The 12,930-nt window shown below is 47.9% G+C and overlaps 1 long non-coding RNA gene across 1 annotated transcript; it reads right to left on the reverse strand.

Annotated features, from left to right (window-relative positions):
• Positions 1–2,918: 2,918 nt before the first annotated feature.
• Positions 2,919–12,930, reverse strand: LOC143434956 (uncharacterized). The gene is made up of 4 exons (XR_013104850.1): positions 12,565–12,930; positions 8,011–8,298; positions 7,243–7,368; positions 2,919–4,742 (listed from the first exon to the last, which is right to left on the reverse strand). It is a non-coding gene; the product is annotated as an uncharacterized LOC143434956 (long non-coding RNA).

Below are 12,930 nucleotides of genomic sequence, written 5' to 3' on the forward strand. Positions count from 1 at the left end.
GAAACCTTGACATCTGGGAAGCTGCCAAGAGTGGGAGCCTAGTACAAGACTCACTTTCCCCTCCTATAAAATGGGAACATCAGACTTAGTGATCCCCAGATTCTCTGTGAACTCTGACATTGTAGGATCTCTGTCCATTTCCAGCCACTCCAATGGCAGCATCACACAGGGGTGTACAGAGGGCACTTTGAACAAGGGGAACTCTGTTCTCTTCCTCATGGGGATATTTAGTAGGCTGCATCTTCATTTTGAACATCTGTTTATCCATGTGACTTTGGTGGACACAGAAAAGAAAAGTAACTAGACCTATCCCGACTGTGTGTCTTTCAGCTCAATTTTCCCCATCAAAACAATGATGCTAAAGTTATAGGGAAACCAGGTATGATGGTGCAGGCCCATAATGACACCTGTTTGGGAGGCTGAGGCAGGAGGATTACAAGACCAAACCTCTGTCTGAGTTATGAAGCAAGTTTGGGCATTGGCTGGGCAACTTAGTGAGACTTAGTCTCAAAGAAAGAGAGACACAGAGGCAGAGACAGAGGCAGAGAGAGGGGGGAAGGGAATGAGGGAGAGAGGGGGAGGGGGGGGGGAGGGGGAGTGGGAGGGGGAGGGGGAGAGGGAGAGGGAGAGGGAGAGGGAGAGGGGGAGAGAGAGAGGGGGAGAGGGAGAGGGAGAGGGAGAGGGGGGAGAGGGAGAGGGGGGAGAGGGAGAGGGGGGAGAGGGAGAGGGGGGAGAGGGAGAGGGAGAGGGAGAGGGAGGAGAGGGAGAGGGAGAGGGAGAGGGAGAGGGAGAGGGAGAGGGAGAGGGAGAGGGAGAGGGAGAGGGAGAGGGAGAGGGAGAGGGAGAGGGAGAGGGAGAGGGAGAGGGAGAGGGAGAGGGAGAGGGAGAGGGAGAGGGAGAGGGAGAGGGAGAGGGAGAGGGAGAGGGAGAGGGAGAGGGAGAGGGAGAGGGAGAGGGAGAGGGAGAGGGAGAGGGAGAGGGAGAGGGAGAGGGAGGAGAGGGAGAGGGAGAGGGAGAGGGAGAGGGAGAGGGAGGCATAGCTCCAGATAGACGCAGACATAGAAACAGACAGTGATAGAGTGTTTGACTAAGATGTGTGAGGCCCAGGTTCAGTCCCTGGTACTATAAAACCCAAACAAGTAAATGAATAGCACAGATGACTAATAGACGAACAGGGAGGATATTCTGTGTGGAGTGACCACTAGGGACTGACACCTGCAGCAGAGAGCTCACAGAACACCATTAATTCCGACATTTCTCACTGGAGCTCCCCAGGTGCTCCAGCCTGGGCCTGAGGCTTGGTCCTGTTCCCTAAGAAGGGCTGACATGGCCCCTTCCTCTGCATAGGGCTGGAGGTGGCCTTGACAGCCCTCATGAACAGCAAAGGCTTGGACCTCTTCACCATCAACCCCAAGATCATCACTAGTAAGAAGTCGTCCCTAGCCTCATCTCTTGGGCAGACAGTCAGATAGCTGTTTGATCTCTCTTGCTGTGATGGAACACTCTGGCCAAAAGCAACTCAGAAGAGGAAAAGGTTTCCTTCAGCTGATAGGTTACAGTCCATCTCTGAAGGGAGTCAGGGCAGGAGCTTGAGGCAGAAACCATGGAGGGATATTGCTTACTGAGTAACTCAGGCTCATGCCTAAATAGCTGTCTTATATTTATATAATATCTATATTATATATAGATATATGTATATATTATATATATAAATATAAAATAAATATATTTATATAATATATATAATATATATTATATTATATAATATATTATATAAATATATTTATCTTATATTTATATATATAATATATATCCCATACTGTGCTATACCAACTTACATCATTTAACAATCACAGACATGCCCACAGGCTAATCTGATCTAAGCCATTCCTAATTAAGATTTCTCTCAGATAACTCTAGAATGTGTCAACTAGATAGCCATCCTGAAGTGTTTGGTAGCTACTAGGAAGCTCTCTTCTGGTGTCTGAGAAACATAGCCTGCCTCTGACTCTTGCAGGGCTTCCTGCTGCTGCAGATGGATTTTGGTTTCCCAGAGCACCTGCTAGTGGATTTCCTGAAGAGCTGAGATAGGAGGCTTTCGGAATCAAAGCCAATGGAGCTGGATCGGAAGGTGTGACCTCAAGTCACACTGGAAAAGGAATATTGGAAGGCTGGATCTCTTGAGTGGGGCTCAGAGTGGGGCCAGAGAGATGGGGACTGGCTCCTTGGTTCTCTGATTTCTGCTGCCATAAAATGTTCTGTCCAGGATCTGAGAGTGTACTTCTTAGGAAGGCACCAAGAGGACAGAGCATGTAAGGAGCATATCTTACCCATCCTGTCCACATGTTGAACAAATCTATGGCATTGCCCCTCTGGTAGGTACCCCTATTTGCAACCCCCGATGCCCCTCCCCCAAAGTTAGATCAAGACCATCTTCTGAAGAATCTGTTGACATCAACCCATCCTCTAGAAACTGCCTTCCTAGCTCACATAGCGCATGTGCAACACCCAAGGCCCTTGATTCAGGCAGGAAGCTGTAAGAGACGCCAAATGGCCAAGACATATATAACACATCCATAAGTGTCCTCAGGAATAAGGGATACACCCCAATCTGGATGCAGAGTAGAAAAGGCAACGTGCTGGGGGCTGTGAGTAGTTCAAAGACTGGACGAGCAGAATGTCACAGTGGCAGACTTGTCACAGTGACATCCTGGTACCACCAAAGCAGCAGAGAATCCCTCCTACCTGAGATGTCATCTGCTGCACCATGTCCAATTCTCCCTCAGGGTAGCCAGGCCTGTTGTGCAACTAGGCCAGACTGGAGGGAAGGAAGCTCACCCAGGCGGGTGGGTGCAGGCAGGATCTCGGTCAGCAGTGAGTGTGCAGACGAAGAACACATATGGGGAACAGCTTTGCAGAACTGGTTTAATTTATTAGGGGAAACACGGGCTATTTAAACCTTTGCCTGGGGTTGAGTAGGGGCTTTCAGGATAAGTGTATATCATTGGCTGAGGCCAGGGTACTGGGGATGCCTCATTTTCATGAGGAGGAATTCTAGGAACACTATTGTATTCTATTGTAGCCAGGGGAGGGTGGCTTGGATCTCCTTTTGAGTTTGATCCTTCTGTTGAATAATGCTAAGGTGGGTAAAGACCAACTTGGAGGCAAGGACAAGCTGGCAAGAGATGTGTAGGTTGGCTATGGGGTATGGCGTAACTGTTAGGGTAGAGCTTACCCACAACTCCCTTTTGTCATCATTTGTCTGAGGGATTGCTGATGGAAAGAAAAAATGAGTGTTAAGGTTGGCGAACATGGTGCCACCATGACTGGGGGATTCAATTTGGCATCTCCAATATCTGCAACCTCCATATATGGAGGCCTCCTGGAGGCAGTCACCTGTGGTGTGGTAAGGAAAGAAGAGGGAAAGGTTTGGGATGGGATTGGGGTGTAGAGGAATCTCAACCCTGGTCCAGCATCCTTCAAGTGGGCAGTCCTGGGCTCCCATGATTTTGTTGTGTCTGTTATACGTCTCCCTAGCTAAGAATCTCCAGTGGTGGGTATTGGGAGGGTTGGGAAGAGGCTGGGCAGAGTTAGAATGAAGAATAACAAAAACAGCCCTAAGAACAGAGGAAGGGGAAGCCTGTGGAGTTCACATGGCCTGGGTGGCTGCCACTAGGTCATCAATGTCCTTTTAGGAGATCTTGATCTGTTGGTGGTTCTGCCTCCTCTGCCTCCTCAGTCTTTGATCTGTCAGCCAGAGGTGGTCCATCTTGGTCAGTGAGGTGTTGTCAGACATTTCTTCCTGGAACCCAAATAGGCCTTGACTGGTCTTGTGGAAAGACACAAACAAAACCCTTTCCAGTTGTAAGGAGGGGCTTTGGTCCCTTCCAGATCCTGTCCAAGGGATAGCACCATCACAACAGATGGGAGAAGTTGATGAGTGTTAATGGAGGGAGACAGGAGAGGCTTGGAGCTCTTGTATGTATTAAATATATTTAGGGTAGCCAGAGCCATCATTAATTGTATATTGGGGGGGGGGGTAGGCATCTGCTTTCTGTATTATAAGTTGGGCTTTAGGGTTTGATGTGATTCCTAGGCCTTGGGGGTTGTAAGGATGATGAGCAATTCCCATCGTGAGCAAAAGGTTTTGAATTGGGAGCTGGCAAAGGCAGGGCCATTATCAGTTTTTATCTGTTGAGGAATGCCCATGATGGCAAAAGTGGAGAGCATATGGTGAATTAACTCTTTTGAATTTTCTCCTGTTTGGGCTGTAGCCCATATGAAGTGTAAGTATGTGTCAGCAGAAACAAAGACATATGTGGGGCAGCCGAATTGGGGAATGTGGGTGACATCAACTTGTCAGAGGGCACTGAATTTGAGACCTTGGGTGTTAGTGCCCATAGTTTGTAAAGCTGGGTGGTGATAAGGGATGTACAAGAGGAACATGTTTTTATTATCCTCTGAAGTTGAGCAAGAGAGAAATGGGAGAAACGGGCATGAAGCCCTTTTGTATTTCTCTCTGTGTGTGTGTTTGTGTGCACATGTGTACATGCATGAAGGCTCGTGTGTGTGTGTGTGTGTGTGTGTGTGTGTGTGTGTGTGTGTGTGTATGAATGGAATCGATCTGCTTGCTCAACACAGGTTGTGAATACTCCAATCAGTGAGGGCATTCCCTCAGATATCAGACCAGGCAGGGGATTATGAGATCTGACATGCCAGATGTAGAAGGAAGTGGCTCTTTCCTGTAAGAGAATAGAAACATGAGTGAGCAGAGGGAATAGTGAGTTGGCCTTTAGTTTGACAAAGGATCTTGATAACCCAGGAAGCAGATTAACAGCATATACACTGTCTGAGGAAAGATTAAAGAGCCCATTGACTTCTTAATGGGCTAGATAGCATATAGTTCCTTATATTGGAGGAGTGATGAGGCAATCCTCTGAATTGATCTAATGGGGAATTTCTTTTCTGGGGAGCAGTATATTATTGCTGCAGCTCCCCCTTTTCCTCCATCAGTAAATATTGAGGGGGCTTCAGTGATTGGTTTCTTTACAAAGATTTGAGGTGGGAGGAGAAAAGACATCCACCACAATAGAGGGAGGGCAGAAGCCTATGATTCATTAGGGTAATGATTATCAATTTGTCCTGGAATTCTATTAGGCCAATAGTAAAGCAGGAGTGATTTCTGAGTAGCTATTGAATATCAGAGAGAGAAAGAAGGGGTGACAGGGATACCAAGCTCTTCTCCTAAGGTTTGTAGGGTACTATCCTTAACTTACCTTTCTTTCTTTCTTTCTTTCTTTCTTTCTTTCTTTCTTTCTTTCTTTCTTTTTTTCTTTCTGTCTTTTTTTTTTTTTTTTTTTTTTTTTGCTTTTTATTTTTTTGAGACAGGGTTTCTCTATGTAGCCCTGGCTGTCCTAGAACTCACTCTGTAGACCAGGCTGGCCTCAAACTCAGAAATCCACCTGCCTCTGCCTCCCAAGTGCTGGGATTAAAGGCATGCGCCACCACCGCCCGACAACATTTCTAATCATAATAGTGAGTGTATCTATCTCACTTAGAAGTCTAGGTGCACCCCCTACTGGTGTGTGGAGCCATTCCGGCACTCCCTGGGGATGATATGGGGCTTCCATAAATGTGGGGAGGGGGACTGAAGATAAGCTATACAGGCGTTGTCAGGTCTTATCTAGCAAGTGCCATGTCTTTTAGGGCCATATTGACAAAATTTAGAGCTTGGTTGTCTCAGAGAAGAGTGTTTATAGTGAGGAGGGGCTTGTATTTCCTTTTAAGAGGTCAAAGAGAGGCTGGAGAGTGCTTGTGGGAAGGGGGGCCAGGATCAAAGACAGTTAAGGTTTCCTAAAAATCTTTGGAGGGAGGTGAGAGTTCCGGGGGAAAGGAAAGGATTGGTTTAAGGGGCATATTGAAGTAAGGGCAATTTCCATTCCCAAGAATTCGATGGCTGGAATAAGCTGTATTTTGTGAGGATCTACTTTGAATCCTAAGAAAGACAGGGAAGTTATTAATTGATCCTTAAGTGGATTGTGGGGGAGGTGGGAGAATCTTCCCACACCAGAATGGTATGGGGAGACTCAATATTTACCACTGGTCTAAGTAAGATTTCAATGGAGTAGCCATGGCCTCTTGGCAGAGGATGGGACTGTTAGCTATTCTCTGAGGAAGAACTGTCCATTCATATTATGAGGCTAACCCAGAGTTGTTAATGGGGGCAGGGGGTACTGAAAACACAAAGCAGAAGAATAGAAAAAGAGCAGCCTTTGGTATCTATTGCCACTGAAGGGACACTGGCAGGCATGGCTGAGACATGGAGCAGCCCCTTTTGAGGAGAACCCCAGATTCACATGGTTTTATCAATTGCCCTCAAATCTTGTAACAGTCTCCATCCCCCTGAGCTCTTTTTTTATAGAGAACACAGGGGTGTTCCATGGACTTCAGGAAGGTTGAACATGTTGGAGCAAAGCTGTTTTTTTTTTTTTTTTTTCTAGTTGTGTGAGGGCTTCAAGTGGCCTTGCTAGAGACCACTGTTCACTTCAGACAGGCTCGTCAGAAAGCCAGTCAAGGCGGGGGGTAGGGGAGTATTAAACTTAACAGTGGCCCTTAGAATTGGGAGTAATTTGGAGGCGAGTCAGTAAGGCTTTGGGGAGTAAAATGTTTCCTTATGGATCTAATCCTCTATTCTGGTGCAATTCCTTTCTGGTTGGCTAGCGAGTACCACTTCTAAGGCTTCTAAGTTATCTCTCCCCAGAAGATTGATTGGCAGTGATATTGGCCATTAGAAGGTGTATTAGATGGGTAGCTCCATCAGGGTCTTCCCATCCATAAGCCTGCTTAGTGATAAGTGCAGGGGAGCGGCCTCCTAGTCCTAGAAGCCGAGGCCCAGGGATTAGTTGTCAATTGCGTGGGATCTCTTGATGCCCCCAAACTGTCTTGTCTGCCCCAGTTATCAATAAAGCATTTGAATGGCTTGTCATCTATTTTTATGATGATTTTGGGGTGGAAGCCTTCTGAGATGCTGGATGCCCATAAAGCCTCTAGGGGAGTGATGGAGTCCTGTACAGTGCAGGGTCGGTGGGTGGGAGGGAGAAGGGTGGGTGGGGCTGGGAGTTTATGGAGCAGTTTCTCAGAGGGATCATAAGGAGATGGGAGGATATATGAGTTTAATTTTCTATTTTATGGGCTGTAAGATCTGGAATAGGGCCATCTTAGGACCCTGATCTTCAGACTCACCTGACTGGAGAAATGCAGCATCCTCAGTGGATCCCATTGTAAGTGGTCCTGTGCACTGATAGATTGCAGCTGTTATGGTCAGGAAACATGGAGAGAGAGTTTTTCCCTTCTTGGGTGTCTCTGTGTCTGAGTAAGGTAATTGACTTTAGTCAGGGATGTAAAGATTATCATGGTGCTATATAAAGGACTTCTCCCAAAATGAGGAGGCTTGCCTTTGGGTGAGTCTTACTCCACTGGATTTGTAAAGAGCAAGTATTTCCTTAATCTGAGGTTTTGATGTAATGAGGTATTTCCCAAGATAAGAAAAAAAACGTTTTGAAACATGTAGGTCAGAGAGGTACTTTCCCAGGAGCTGTGCCGTTCCTGGGGGGATTCCCCAAAGACCCCAATCGTAGCCTTCCTGAAGTTGTAAGAGTTGCAGTGACCACCCTAGTGGTGTTTATTGGTCACTGTTACCGGTTCTTTTGCCAACATTCAAGCAGTCTGTTGGGGTCCAATCAGAGGTTTAGGGGCCTTCTACCAAAGCCAAGGAACCAACCATCCTGGCCAGAAGACATCAGTTGTCCTGTCAACGTGCGTGAACCCAACACAACCTCACAGACTGAAAACGAGGGAGGAAAGAATAGACCATCAGCCCTCAGTGTGAAGAGGAAAGAACAGACCATCAGCCCTCAGTGTGAAGAGGAAAGAACAGACCATCAGTCCTCAGTGTGAGGAGGTTTAGGGCTTTTGAGCTAATGCCAGAAGGCATGGGGAGGGGGTACTCACCTATTCCCACCTGTACCGGTGTAACTTTAATTTTTTTCAAAAACATGCTTTTAATGATGGTTCTTACATGCTTTAGCCTCCCTTCTAGCCCATCATCCAGAGGCAGTGGAAAAGAAAAGTGGACCTGTTTAGAAATGGTTCTTTGGAGCAAATCCCATCTGCGTTTCCCATCAGGAAATCAACAGTTCAGTTTACTGATCAGCAGTGGCAGCTAGATTCAAGAATATGCCAGCAGTCCGGTTCGGTAGAATCATGAGAGCAAACACGAATCAGCAGCAGTGGAACGACCTAGCAGAGATAGCCAGACCTCAGCTGAATTGTCATAGGTCAGCAGGAGGGACCAGGACCAACAGGAACACCAGAAGCTCTCTGCCGTGCCCCTCTCAACAAAACAAAGATCATTGAAGACCAGAGACCAAGAAGCGCTGCAGAGCTAGCTCTATTAACAAGCCCCTCTCATAGTCCATTGAGTTCTATTTATACTCCCTCCAAACATCACCTGTCCTCCATGGTCTTGCCTCACCGTGTGTCCTGCCTCAGCACTGAGTTTGACTTAGCAAAACTCTACATGAGTCTGTCTCAGCTTACATCACTCTGCCAATCGGCTCAGTCTATGGAAGCAGCAAGAAGCCACAGCACACCACCAGAAGTCTTTTGGTGCTTTTTCCTCTATGGAGTCACGACAAATGAAGCTCAACTATACAATGAAAGGCAGACCAATGTGTGGGTGTCATTAGCATAGAACCCTTCATCCTATCACGTGCTTGAGTACTTCCATGTGTTTGCTTTAGCAGAACATCCCCTCACCTGTGTCTGCTTCAGTGAAATGTTCCTTCACGAGTCTGCCTTAGCGAAACATCCTTCTATCTGTGTCCGCTTCAGGAAAACACTCCTTCACGTGTTTGCCCCGGCAAAACATCACCTGACACTACTGATTTTCCAAAGAACCCTTAAATTTCCACTTCATACCAGAAGCCCTGAAATAACCAGGTTGGGCACCAGCTGCCGCCGCCCAGTGTCTGCTTCTTCTCTCTCCCTGACCAAGCCAGGCCGGTTGAGCAACATGGCTGGAGAAAGGAAAGTTTAGCCAAGCAGGTGGGTGCAGGCAGACTCTTGGGTGTCAATGAGTGCCTGGGCAGAGAACACACACCTGAGAAGAGCTTCAGAGAACATGTTCAGTTTATTGGGTGGGGGAACAAAATCTATTTAAACCTTTGTGGGGTAAGTAAGGGCTATCAGGGTGAGTGTAGGTCCATAGTGCAGGGGCTGCCTCATTTGCATGAGGAGGAATTCCAAGTGCTGCTGGACATTACTTTATAGGGGGGAAGGAAATTTAACCTGGCTAGCAGCTACCGTGATCTCTGGTGAGGCAAAGGTTGTGGGCACAGGGCTATAGGAACTGAGACATGCAGGCCAGGAGCTCGGGAGAATGATCCTACTCCTGGCAATCTCAGGACAAGATTTCCAGGGTTTGGTGAAGTGCTCCGATCCCTGGCTCTGTGTTACTTTGATGGACAGCAGTCTTTCATACCAAGGAAGACCACGATCACAGTTGAACACACACCTGCATGGCCAGTGGTAGAGGGGCTACTTAAGCCACATTTGAAAGGCTAAGAAGAAATCAACTAAGCAGCCATATGAGACAAGGTGCTAGAGCCAGCGGTGGCATGTGTGGGGTCCAGAAACTCCCTGACTTGGCGACACAGTCATCTTTTCACTCACCAACCTCATCATTGTCATTGTGCTGATTTTTCTGCAGAAGCCTAGATACTATCTCTAGATTCCTAGGCACACCCACCCCACAGCCACACCATGGTCAGGCAAGAACATCTCCAGTCCTGGTCTCCACCTCCCCCCCCCCCCCCGCCCCATCCAAGTATGAGTATGGACAACCCTTTGTTCTCCACCCTCCAAGCTCCCATCCCTTCCCCTGACCAGCTTCCTGCCTGAGTCCAAATGGAGCATCTGACTCAGCCTCTGTCCCATGTGGTTCCCACACTGTGGGGTGAGGGAGGCAGGAAGTGAGGTGGATGGGAGAGTCTGAGGTGGGCAGGGAGCATAAGAGGTCTGGTTTCTCACAGAAGAGAAAGATAGACTCTTTGAATAAGCAAGTCAATTCAACTTGTATGCTGAAGGGAAGGTCCCCTCAGCAGATTCCCAGCTTCCTCATCCTCCCCAGCCCTAGGCTCCAGCACAAAGGGAATTTCCATCTCAGTCCTGGACAATCTCCTCCAGGCATGGGCTACTACAGCAGCCCAGTGGGATGGTTTGTCCTCACACCCCTCAGAACACACACTGCAGCAGTATTGAGAAGTGGAGCCTTTGAGAAGCAAGTAGGATTTCTGCATATTTTCCCCAAAGATTCAGCTGATTCTCATGAGCTCCTGATCAATCAGGAGTGGATTAGTGACCCCCAAACTGACTGTTATAAAGCCAGGTCACCCCTTGTCTTCTCCCCTCTCCACCTGTGCCCCCCCTTGCCTGTTTTTACTGGGAGCTGATGCCATACTCATAAGACTTTCCAGCTTCCAGAACAGGCTGTTATGTGGACTGTGAGACAAATTGCCCTTTTAAAAATGCATGTATGTACAGCCAAACGGTGATGGCACATGCCTTTAGTCCCAGCACTTGGGAGGCAGAGAGAGGCAGATCTTTGAGTTCGAGGCCAGCCTGGTTTATGGAATGGGTTCTAGGATGGCCAGTGCTACACAGAGAAATCCTGACTTGAAAAAACGAACAAGCAAAAAATGCACGTGTGCATGCATTTGTGAATCTATGTGTTCATGTGTGTGCAGACGTGTGTGTGTCTTTGTGCCTGCTTGTAGAGGCCAGAGGATAAACTCACTTGTCCACTGTCTACTGTCTCTGAGACCAGAACTCTCACAGGCCTGGATCTCACCAATTAAACTAGACTGGCCAGCGAGCTCCAAGCCTCTCACCTCCCTTTTCAGTCTGAGCTCCGTTTATCCATCTTCTCTTCTGCCCTTAGATCTCAGAGCATGAGTCTGATACTGGAAGCAGCCAGGACCGTGGGGAGGGTTCTTGAAAGGCCCCCTGTAAAACTGCTTATTAGGGGCTGGAGAGATGGCTCAGCAGTTAAGAGCACTTGTTGCTCTTGCAGAGGACCCAGGTGTGGCTCTAAGCACCTGCACGGTGGCTCATAACTGTAGCTAACTCCAGTTCCAGGAGATCTAATGTCATCTTCTGTCCCTGAGGGCATCAGGCATGCACAAAGCACACATACATAAAATAAAAATAAATCATAAAAAAAAAAAAGTGCTTGCCAGCCCCAGATGTCTAACGGGAATTCTAGGCTCTGTGATGGCCTCTAGGGCAGCAACACTGGTTAGAAGCTACAGTAGACCAAAACTTCTTCTTCCTTAAGGATCCCCTAAAACCTAAGGTCTTCCCTTAATGCCACAGAGCAAAAGCAGGAGAGCTTGCCACCCAGGCAGCCCCTATGCCATGCCCAGAAGCTCTTATGTCACTAAGGACATTCTGAGAAGTCCTTTAGAGTGTCACTCCTGCAACCCCTACACCCTAGCTGGGACCTTGGAACGTATCCTTATCCCATAATGGGAAGCAGGAATAGCCCCCAGTATCCTTGTCTTTCATTGCAGAGCAGGGCTTCAGGTCTGTTGGAGGGGGGCACTTACACACACCAAAAGGTGCCCAGAAAACATGTAGCAGGATCTATGGCAGCTCAGAGAACAGAGGCTTGTTTAAACAAAGCAGACAGACCTTCTTTCAAACCTGCTCCCTCCTCATCCCCTCATCCCCTCATCCCCTCATCCCCTCATCTCCTCATCCCCTCATCCCCGCCCCCAACTCAAGAAGCTCTGCATTGGGCTGTCCTCCAAGGACTAGGACAACTTTGGCCCAGGCCAGATGCTCGCAAACCTGATTAGAATCCATTGCCTGGAGGCTGTGGCTCTGCTCTTTCCAGACTTTTCAAACAGTGCTTCTCCCACTCAGGGCCCCCAGGTACATCTTCTCACCTCGGCTGCTGGTCCCTAGGGTGAATTGGGACTAGGCCTTAAGGTAAAAAGGACCTTTTTTCCCAAACAAAGGACCCTTTCTACCTTCTTGGGGGTATGGTTATTCGCTTGTCTTACAGTTACCTAATACTTTTATCTGTAAGAGTAGGGTAAGAGGTCCAAGCCCCCTTCCATGTTTGAAAACCTATCAAAACCCACCAATCCCTGAGCTGAAATCCTATCAATCCCTGGGCTTGACTTGAAATCTCACCAATCCCTGCCTTGGAAATCTTCATCGTGGAGACATATACATGTATATGTATATATACATTACACATACACATATACATACAGGTCTCCTGCTCAGTTCCTTGCTGCTTCTTACCTGAGCAATGGCAGACAGCCTCTTGGGTGACATTTGTTACACAGTGTGTCTTTGGTATTCCTTGGCTCCTAACTGCCAGGATATCTTTCCCTTAAGAGCTGCAACAGTTGCACTGGGGAAAGTTTCCCCCTCAGAGCAGAGCTGTAACACTTGCACTGGGGAAGCCTTTCCCTTCAGAGCTGTAATACTTACAGTAAGTCCCCAGTGAACTGTACTCTGTCCAGGCCTGGCTCTGCTCACCTTTCTTCAATCTTCTGGCACCTTGGGCCAGTTCTCACACACAGGGACCCAACTCTCCGAAGTGGATAACCATGCAAGCCACCAGAGAAGAACCCTGTGTACTATAGCCAAGGGTAGCTGGTATTCAGGCCAAAGGTTGAAATGCTGCTGTCTTTCCCTGGGGAGATGTGAACAGCATCTGGCCAAAGTCCTAATTACAAACCAAAATTTCGTTTCACCACAGTTCTCCCTGGGGAACCAGTGAGTTTATTGTACTTTCTTACTTACAGAGCACAGTGACCCCAAAGCAGCTGCACTGGAAAGTCTCCACCCAGCATG

Source organism: Arvicanthis niloticus, chromosome 18 (assembly GCF_011762505.2).
Source record: "Arvicanthis niloticus isolate mArvNil1 chromosome 18, mArvNil1.pat.X, whole genome shotgun sequence".
In the NCBI taxonomy this organism is placed as follows: Eukaryota; Metazoa; Chordata; class Mammalia; order Rodentia; family Muridae; genus Arvicanthis; species Arvicanthis niloticus.